The 10,519-nt window shown below is 49.0% G+C and overlaps 1 long non-coding RNA gene across 1 annotated transcript; it reads right to left on the bottom strand.

Annotated features, from left to right (window-relative positions):
• Nucleotides 1-2,600: 2,600 nt before the first annotated feature.
• Nucleotides 2,601-6,856, bottom strand: LOC139032782 (uncharacterized). Its single transcript, XR_011485384.1, has 3 exons — nucleotides 6,546-6,856; nucleotides 5,504-5,687; nucleotides 2,601-5,048 (listed from the first exon to the last, which is right to left on the bottom strand). It is a non-coding gene; the product is annotated as an uncharacterized lncRNA (long non-coding RNA).
• Nucleotides 6,857-10,519: the final 3,663 nt, after the last annotated feature.

Raw genomic sequence — 10,519 nt, forward strand, 5'->3', positions numbered from 1 at the left:
AAGGATGGTAGGGTTGCCACTGCCAGATTGGGGGGCCCGGGATCCGAGTCCAGGTGGGAGAGCGGAATCCCGGCCCAATGGGGGTGGGGGTGGAAAGGACCCCAAAGCAGAATACAGCTTTCTACGAGGTGGTCTCCTCTGAAGTGCTGAGTGGACAAGAATGACAAACAGGGACATCAGATAGGGTCAAAATTCAAACAAGTCCCCCTGGCAAGGAGATGTATCATGAGCTACTCCATCCCCCCAGGGAGATGGTCCATCAAGGAGACCAAATAGGAACAGGGTGGGGCACAAAATGGGCAAAAGAGACCAAAGGCCTAGGTGGTTTAGGGATTATCTAGTCCGACCCGCTTCTCTGAGCCCACAGTTGAGGTCCTCAAACATTCCTTCCTGTCACAGTAGAAGCCACTTCCACCCAGCGTCAGTCTTCATCTTTGATGCTGCCAATCCATCTTCCAAGTTGTGGACTTTCTGCAATAGTCCATTCAAATTGCTCCTCAACCTTCAGGTTAAAGTCCAAAGTCCATATGGCCTAAAGAGGCCTCTCTCTGTTAAACACAGGTAGTGCTAAGTCGCTTCAGTCGTGTTCGACTCTTTGCAATCCCATTAACTGTAGCCCACCAGGTTCCTCTGTCCATGGGGATTCTCCAGGCAAGAATACTGGAGTGGGTTGACATGCCCTCCTCCAGCAGATGTTCCAGACCCAGGTAGACCTTCACATACAATATTCCATCTTTACCCTATGCCTTTCCACATCCCACTGACCTCATTCCACTGACAAAACACTGCACAACATTCTCCAAAGATGCAATAAATTTACTGCCATCTGCCAGGAGAATTGAAATGTCGAGGTCCAGCCAAGGTGCCAACTCCTCAGTTAAATCGCCCCCTCACTTTCCCAAGAAGGATGAATTAGTTGCTCTTCTATGTTCCAAAAATACCTCTGCAGACCTACCTGGTGGTCCAATACTTAAGAATCCATCTGCCAATGCAGGGGACGTGGATTTGATCCCTGGTCTGGGAAGATCCCACATGCAGCGGGGCAGCTAAGCCTGTGTACCACAACTACTGAGCCTGTGCTCTAGAGCCCTGGAGCCACAACTACTGAAGCCCATGTACCCTAGAATCCACGCCCCACAGTAAGAGAAGCCACCACAATAAGAACCTCTCAAACCACAACTAGAGAAAGCCTGCATGCAACAGTGAAGACCCAGTGCAGCCATAACGAATTAATTTTAAAAAATAAAGTTGGGGGGAAACCTCTATATATATGCTTCTGCATAGCATTTATGACCCTGATTTGTACTGATTTACGGAGACTCTGAGACCATAGAGGTGGGGATGGGTTTTGACTTCTCACAGCCCTACTCGCTAGCACACCAGTTGCTAGTTAGTGTCCTACTAACATTTCTGTTTTTCACCCTAGTTCCTTCATCCTACTGAGTTTTGCGTGGTTCTAGATATTCTTTTCTGCTGATCAGGTACTCCTGTCCAGTCTCAGCTGGTGTTCTGCATGCACTTCTGTGTCTGAAGGTGTATTCCTGATGTATTTGTAGTAAGTGGTCAAAAAAACCCCGTTCATTTATAAAGAATGAGCCCTTCCCTTTATAAACACACGGTGAGCTCCTGGCAGAGCCCAGTTAAAAATCTAGGCTGTCTGATGTCTAGATCAGGGGTCTCCTCCTAGGCTGCCTCTTCCATTTTCTGTGCCCATCCAGTTGGATGCTCCTCACTGACCTGGACTTAGAAACCCTGGGGCAGCGACAGACATTGGCAGAAGCAGGAGCCCAAGCTGCCATCTGTAAGGAGAGCCTCCGTGCCCATCCTGGGGAACTGTTGTGTTGCCGAGGGGCTCTGAATCTAGCTGGAGGCGGTGGTAGAGCAGGCAAGTCATCGCAGCCCACGCTCATTCTCCGCTCAAGGGCCTCAGCATCTGCCTGTCTTTGGTGATACAGGAAATGGGTGCTCTGAGCCAACTCTGATCCAAGGAGGGAGGGCTACCATTGTGGACAAGGTCCCGCCACCCCTGGTGATGAAAGCGGGAGTGATGGCCTCTACCCAAAGGAGCCAACCTATAGGGACTCAGGGATGCAGGGAATGGGCTCAGAAAAGCTGCAGCCCCTGATAAAGGTCAACGGACTCAGGTCACCACCCACCTGGAGAGACTAAGCAGCCTATTCTCCACTGCCTGCCCTCATTGGTGTGTCTTCATTTTCTCAAATTAATTCAAAGCTTCCCTAAGGGACTTCCCTGGCAGTCCAGTGGTTAAGAATCTGCATTTACACTGCTTCCCTTGTGGCTCAGCTGGTAAAGAATCCGCCTGCAATGTGGGAGACCTGGATTCAATCCCCGGCTTGGGCAGATCCCCTGAAGAAGGGAAAAGGCTACCCACTCCAGTATTCTGGCCTGCAGAATTCTATGGACTGTATAGTCCCTGAGGTCACAAAGAGTCGGACATGACTGAGCGACCTTCACCTTGGGTAATCTATACTGCACGGGGCATGGGTTTGATCCCTGGTTGGAGAATTAAAATACTTGAGGAACACATCCTCCACTACCCATCCCTCAAACGCAACCATGACATTTGTTTTACAGCTGATTCTTTTTTTTTTTTTTCATTTATTTTTATTAGTTGGAGGCTAATTACTTTATACAGCTGAATCTTGTTTCGAGCAAAGTGAGCATGTAAAGTTGAGGGATGAAGCTTCACTTAACTATTTTCACCACAAAAAGCTCCGCTGATGTGGACTTCCCTGGCAGTCCAGTGGTTAAGACTCTGTGTTTCCAATGCAGGGGGCTTGGGTTTAGGAACTAAGATTTCACATACTGCATGGCATGGGCAAATTTTTTTTTTTTTTTTTTTTTAAAGGAGGAAAGAGAGCTCCCCAGATGCACTCATTCACTGCTGGCTTACCATGTATAAGGTCCTCTGTTAGGAACTGAAAATTCAAATCCCTGCAATATAATCCCTGTCCCCAGCAAAGAAAGTTGCATCTTCACTTTCATGCAGACAAGAGTAATGTGATAAGTCTTCCAGGGGAGGCTCACCAAGGTGAGTTTGGGAATCTAAAGGTGAGTTTGAAGGGAGTGGCACCTGAGCTGGGCTCTAGAGAACAGGGAACTTGCCATTCAGAAGTGGCAGTGCCCTCCACATGGAGACATCAGCAGCACAGGACTAGGGAAGGATCCATGGACCCTGCATACGTGTATGTGTGCTAAGTCACTTCAGTCGTGTCCGACTCTTTGCGACTCTGTGGACTGTAGCCTACTAGGTTCCCCTGCCTTAACAGCTGTATGGTCCTACTATGTATGTGCATAATCAGCCACTTCAGTTGTGTCTTTTTGCGACCCCATGGACTGTAGCCTGCCAGGCTCCTCTGTCCATGTGGAATTCTCCAGGCAAGTATACTGGAGTGGGTTTCTGTGCCCTCCTCCAGGGCATCTTCCCCACCTAAAGATAGAACCAGCAACTATGTTCCTGGATTGGCAGGTGAGTTCTTAACCACTAGCGCCACCTGGGAAAGCCCCTCCTATGTATCATTGTTCAGTCCCTAAGTCGTGTCTGACTCTTTGCAACCTCATGGACTGCAACACGCCAGGCTTCCCTGTCCTTCACTATCTCCCAGAGTTTGCTCATATTCATGTCCATTGAGTCAGTGATGTCATCCAATCATCTCATCCTCTATCACTCCCTTCTCTTGACCTCAATCTTTTCCAGCATCAGGGTCTTTCATATAACAGATAACTAATGAGAACCTATTGTATAGCACACAGGGGAAAAAAAGAAGGTATAACCTGCTTGTAGAACATACTAAGTTAACCCTAAAAATGTATTCCAATATACAGTAGATCCATACAACTACTGTTTATTTCATGTGTGTGAGATACATAGAATAGTCAGAAAGTACACTGGTAAATGCCGTGCCTGGGGACGGCAGAGGGGGATGGGGAGTTAGTGTTTAATGGGGACAGTTTCAGTTTAGGAAGGCGAAAACTTTGGGAGAGGGCTGATGGTGAGAGCTGCACAACAATGTGAATGTACTTATGCCACTGAATTGTACAGTTAAATATGGTTAAAACAGTATGTTTTATGTGACTTTTACCACAATAAAAATACATTAAAAAAAAAAAAAAAGAGCTGTGTGATCTTGAACATGTTACCTAACCAGAGTCTTGCTTTTCTGCAAGGTCCCTCCCTGATACTTTCTACTGAGTAGATCACTAAGAAATGAAATGAGATCATGGCTAGGAGCATCTGGCAGCATCAGGCACATGGTGGGTCATCACTGAATGTCAGGTTCTGTCTCCATGTCTGAGGTGCTGGGACGATGAACAACAAATCAAAGACTTTGGGGGACCCTTGAGGAAGGAAGAGGCCATTAAAGGGGGTTCTGAAGTGGGGGTGGGTGGTGACGGAAGAGGTGCCTGCAGGAAAGAACCCAGAGCCTCTGAGCTGAGGTTCTGCTCCATGGCAGGCCACTTTAGGGGTGCTGGTAAAATACTCCCCATTGGTCTTTAGTTTGTTCCCCAACAACACTGTATTCCAGGAGCGGCACAGCGATGCAATTAGCAGAATCGAGCTTGTGGGCGGAGCGTAGGAGTTGAGCAGGAATGAGAGGCAGCACCTGGGCTCCTGCCCAGACTGTGGGGGAACCAGAAATCAGGGGGCGGGGAAAGATGGCTGCAGAAAGAGAAATGCTTTTAACTCCAACACTATCCTCTACGGAAAAGGCAAAATGTCCGAGGTTTTTTTTTTTGTTTTTTTTGGATCTATATACCTACTCTTTTAACCTCAATAGCCTGGCTTATCACAAAGTGGAAGGAGAGACACTGACAGCCATGCCCCTATCCTGCAGAGAAGAGGCACAGCTATGGAGCTTCAGGGCAAGTCTCCATCGAATCTGGCCTCTTATGTGCTCCTCTTTCATTCTTTCACCCCACAAACATCCACAGAAGAACTATCAAACACGAGATCCCAGAGAGGCAAATGTCAGCTCAGTTGTCCATACCTCCATTCCTCTTGCCGATTCACCAGTCAGTTTCCTTATCTGTCAAATGGAGAAAATGGGCTCACAGGATGATGCAGTGAGATAGTGAACATACTTGGCATAGAATAAGTGCTCCAGAAATGCAAACTATTGTTATACTGGTAGAAGCAAGACTGCATGTTATGCTGGCTATCTTTCATTCGCCCCTCCCACCTCCCAGATACACTCTACACCCTTTTCCACCCTGTGCAATGCCCTAGAATGGACTAGTCAAGACTCTCTTGCCCCTTGACTTCTCACTGGGTTTGGTCCATGGGGAGCGAGATTAAGGGAGGGAGAAATTGAAGACAAGGCTTTTATTTCCCCAGCTCCCTTCCTGAGCTCCTTGACACAAAGTCTCAGCTCTAGGAAAATGACTTTCCAAACAGCTTCCTTACCTCTGGGCGCAAAGGTGGTTATGATCCCACTGTGACTAGCCCCAGAATATTTCACACTCCATAGCTGTTTCCCTATACCTTGTGTCAAATTGCCCAGCTGATATGTGCCATCTGTTTTCGGGGACCCCTGACATCCAAAGCTCAGGAGAACACAGGAACAGGCCTGGGGATTAAGAGACCTGGATTTAAGTCTCATGTCTCCTCCTTGCTGGCTCTGTGACCCTGAGCCAGGATCTCCTTTCCAAGGCCTTAGCTTCCACGTCTGTAAAAAGAACAGCTCTTTTGTTCTACAACCCCGGCCCCCACATACATACAAACACACACAGGGGGTTCTGTGAACTTAAGCCCAGGACAGGGATGCATACAAAGGAGAGCAGCCTCAGTCAGAGGGCAGGTGAGGTTGCCAGACCTACACCATCGCACCTTTCCCCAAGAATCGCCTCACTCCTTCTAAGGACGTTCCATGTCCTTGTTCTCTCAGGCCACCAGATTACCAAATGCCCGGAGGATCTCCCCCACCCCCAAAGCAATTGCCAAGAAAACTCAAGGAATTAAAATAAATTCCCTTATCTTTCAATAGCCAGCCGCCAACCCTGCTTTAGCCACCAAGGCCCCTTCCCAAGTTCTAATGGCCCAGAGGTCCAAGCAGGAAAGCCTGGTCAGTTAATGCCCCACTCCCCTAGGCTGCAGCAGGGAAGGGGGGTCATCTCACAGTTGGCATCTAAGACAGAGGAACCTAAACCATCACCCTGTTGGGAGGCCCCTGTGGCCGGACATGTTTCAAGTAGAAGCTAAGGACCACTTAGGTGCTTATTACAGACTCTCTGAAGTCCTTTTAGCTCCTAAAATTAGTGACCCAGAGGAATCCAGGAGCCACAAGAAATATGTTCTAATATCACTCTCCCTGCCCACCCCGCCCGCCGCCCCGAATCTGAAGTTTCATTTGTTCTAAGTGCTTTCCCGCCCACGGTCATCCAGAAGGAGGGTAAAGTGAGCCAGATAAGGCTGGTTTCTGTCCTAAAGACAAGAGGAGAGGGCAGCGTGGACTCCAGCTTTTCTGAGTTTCTGGAGGGGTGAGGGAGGTGCGATAAACTCCTAAAATTATCAGTTCCTGTTTTACCTGAGGGCTGACCGCAGGTGAAAAACCACAACACAGTAACTGCCAGCACCAATTTGTCTCTGACGTTCTTCACGTTCCCCAAATGCCTCCAGAAAGCTGTGGCTTCACCCCCACAACTCTGAGCAAGTTCAAGACCTTTCCCCGCCCCAAATGAAAATCTTCAGAGCTCCTCAGGGCTTCCAAGGGTCGGACAGCGCACGGAGCCGGCTGAGGCGGCGAGCTTGCACCATAGCCCGGCCCCGGGGCGGCCTCAACTTTGGGGGCGGCGAGGGCCGTGAAGGTGAAGCTCCTCGGCCTCGCGGGGAGGGGACCTCGCTGCCCTCCTCGCCTCAGGCGCTGAGTCACCACCGCCCGGGCTCCGTCGAGCCCGCGTTCCCAGGAAGAGCCGCTGCACGCCTGCGCATGCGCGGTCCTGGGCGCGTGTCTCGGGAGCGCGCGGCCCCGGAGGAGGCGGGGCAGGGCCGCGGGCACGAGCGGAGGCGCTTGCTCGGGGCGGGATCTCACAGGCGAGGCTCCGACGGGTCCCGGTGCTGCGGCCGCGCGCCGTACCCCTCAGAGTCGGGGTGACGAGCCTCTCAGGGATAGCCATTTACGCGTTAGGAGCCGGGCTTGAGGGACCAGGCCAAGTTCCACCAGGCGCCCGTTCCCCTACCCTCATGACCCCGGTCCAGAATTGCTCTGCCCGGGCCCTGGTTTCACCTGAAAGGTGGCGGGGAGCGGGGGAGGCTGGGGGGAGATAATGGGGGAATGAACCGGCCAAGGCTGAGGCCCTCCAGTCGTGACGCTGACCTCGGACCGCACCTGACCGGTGTGAGGATTCGGGCCGCAGACCCTGAGGTCCCCAGACGCGGAGGTCGCTGGTCCGGGAGACCTGTCCCCGCACCAGAAGTGGCCCCCGACCCCACCAGGAGCCCACCTCACTGGATGATCTGAGACCCCGGGGCCAGGAGCACCTCATGTCCTCGTCCTGCCCCTGTCATGCAGGCCTTCCTGTCCTCTTGTCCGCTGGCCCTGGTCAACTGGGCTGGAGTGACCAAAACGTCACAGGGGGCCAGAGAAGGGACACAGATTTGGGTGTAGGCACTAGTCTAGTAGCCGTCCAGGGCCCCACGGGGGTTCCTGAGTAGGGCAGGAGTGATGGGGTGGGCCTCTTCCTGTGGCCTCCTTACCAGGCTCCAGCACCTGGTTCTCAGCTCCTAGGAGTGGGGGAAGAGGCAGGGAGGACAGAGACCCAGTATCACCCACCCATCAGGCCATGAATCACTGGGGGAAGGGGACATTGCCCAAGGGATACTGGGTAGCCAAAGAAGACTCCTGGATGCTAAACACTCACCTCTCTAGGCAGCGCCCATTTGCTGCCTGCAGGAACTTCCTTCTTCATGGCCTTCAATATTCAGAAATGGAGTGACCTCAAACCCTGGTTCCTTGGGCTTCCATTTAATTGCTTTGTTGTTGTTGATAAGTGAAATCCAACTCTGCGACCTCATGGATGGCAGCACACCAGGTTCCTCTGTCCTTCACTATCTCCCGGAGTTTGCTCAAACTCGTGTCCATAGAATCAATGATGCTATCTGGCTGTCATCTCTGTCGCCCCTGTTCTCATCCTGCCCTTCATCTTTCCCAGCATCGTGGTCTTTTCCAATGAGTCAGCTCTTCGCATCAGGTGACCAAAGTTTTGGAGCTTCAGCTTCCTTATCAGTCCTTTCAATGAATATTCAGGGTTGATTTCCTTTAGGATTGACTGCTTTGATCTCCTTGCTGTCCAAGGGACTCTCAAGAATCTTCTCCAGCACCACAATTTGAAACCATCAGTTCTTCGGCACTCAGCCAACTCTCACATCTGCACACGAGTACTGAAAAACCATAACTCTGACTGTACGGACCTTTGTCAGCAAAGTGCTGGTTCATCTCACCTTGATTCCTCACTGGACACACAGATGTCTTCCTTTCTGAGTCTGGGCCTTTGATCTCCCCCCAGGATCCATCCCCCTGGCCTCTGACCTTCGAATCCCACCCATCCCTCATCGTGTATCTAGAATTCCGTTCCCAAGCTTGATAACCCCCTGGCTGTCTCAGTATTCTCAGGAGAGTCCTGATATGCTATAAACAAATTCTCAACAAAGGGAATCTATTAAATGCTAAAATAAATTTCACAGTCAATATGCATTGGTCAGACTTTTCAAATAATTACATTTTCAAATGAGGAAAAAAAAAAAATCCTCTGCCAGACCATGTGTCCCCATGAATGATTTAGAAAATGTGGTCACTTCATCCCAGAGGACTTCTGTGGTCACTCCGGTTCCATGACTCTTTCCCTAATTGGACTGTTGGCTCCCCCAGGGCAGAGAATATGCCTAAATAAATATGTGAGAATTCCAAGGCTTTTGAAGTTGTGGTGGGAGAAAAATCCAGAAGTTTGGAGAAAATGGAAATAGAACCAACAAATTTTTTTTTGCAGTCTTCACAAATACAAAATCACTCTTCAGTGTATCAGAAAAATGTACTATCACAATTCGGCCTAGGCTCCAGATTAACACAAGTCAGTATGATAGAATATAGTTGAAAGAACAGCAAGATGGATAGAAAACTGCCCTTTTAGTTTGATTTGTCAGCTTTTAACGGGGTGAACTTGGACCTAACTTCTCTGGATATGCAGTTTCCCCAGGCTGGATTTGAATTTAAAGTTAGTAAATATACCTGCCCAATCTATTAATACTTTACAAGATGATCATGGTAGAGATCAAACTGAAATGGAATTAAGGGTGTGATTTTTTTTTTATGTTTTGTTGTTCAGGAAATAATCCTCAATAATCTTTCTAATGATAGATTTTATTACTTACAAGCTTCAAGGTACTGACCAAACATTTTAGACAGTTTATGAAGAGGAGGGAAAGGGATCAGAAAGAACAGTGTCACCAAATGTGACCCTGGGCAAGTAACCTAGCATGACCTGTAGGGTGAATCAGACTTCAGATAGAATTCCAGCTCTCCCAAATACACATGCCATCGTCCCAATCACTCTGACCATCAGTCTCCTCTTCAGTAAAGTATATTAATAATAGTAATAACATGTACTGAATACTTTCTGTGGGCTCTGTACTATTTCAAGTATGTTGCATTAAGTCATTTAATCCTCTCAACAACCCCATGAGAGAAGAACTATTAACATCTCCATTTCATGGGTAAGGAAACTGAAGCACAAAGTTAAGACATTTGCCCACGGTTGCCCAGTTAGTATATGGTGGAGCCCAGGATGGATCCCAAGCGCTGACTCCAGAGCCTTTTCTCTGGAGTCCGTCCGGATGGCTTCTTCCCCATGGGGTTATTTTGAAGATTACATGAAATGAAGCAGGGATTTCCCTGGCGGTCCAGTGCTTAGGACTCAGTGCTTTCACTGCCGTGGCTTGGTTTGGGGAACCAAGATCCCACAAGCCACACAATGCAGCCCCCCCCCCCAAAAAAAAAAAAAGAAAAGGGGAAAAAAGGAAAAGAAATAAAGCACTCAATGTGGCATGGCACACAGCTGTTAAAATTAAGGCACTATCTTTAGGTAACCTTAAGAGTGGTAATGTCTGCAGGTCTATAGCCCGGTTCCTGGCACAACGAGGGCTCTAGAAGTTGTTTCCCTTCCCCACTGACATTACGGTAAACCAGAGAAAGGATCCACAGTGGAGGCAGACACAGAATATGTTCATTTATGTGTGCCATTTTTGTATCCTTCAGATAAGAAGTTGGTGCAAGGGATTCCTTCAGAACCTGTTCAATCCTCCTTTGCTGCATTGCTCTACTTTCGTTTTTCTGTTTCTCTTAGGCTTCTTTTTTATTGCCTTTATGGTCTTCTAAAGAAAAATTCAAGTTTCTCTGGGCTAGGAAAGCTTGAGCTTATGTCACGGAAAGAGAAATTGGCTTTTAAAAAAAAGAGAGAGAAAGAGAAGTTGGCTTGAAATGTCTCAAGGCTCAGACTTTGGGATACA

The sequence above is a fragment of the Odocoileus virginianus genome, chromosome 33 (genome assembly GCF_023699985.2).
Source record: "Odocoileus virginianus isolate 20LAN1187 ecotype Illinois chromosome 33, Ovbor_1.2, whole genome shotgun sequence".
Lineage (NCBI taxonomy): Eukaryota > Metazoa > Chordata > Mammalia > Artiodactyla > Cervidae > Odocoileus > Odocoileus virginianus.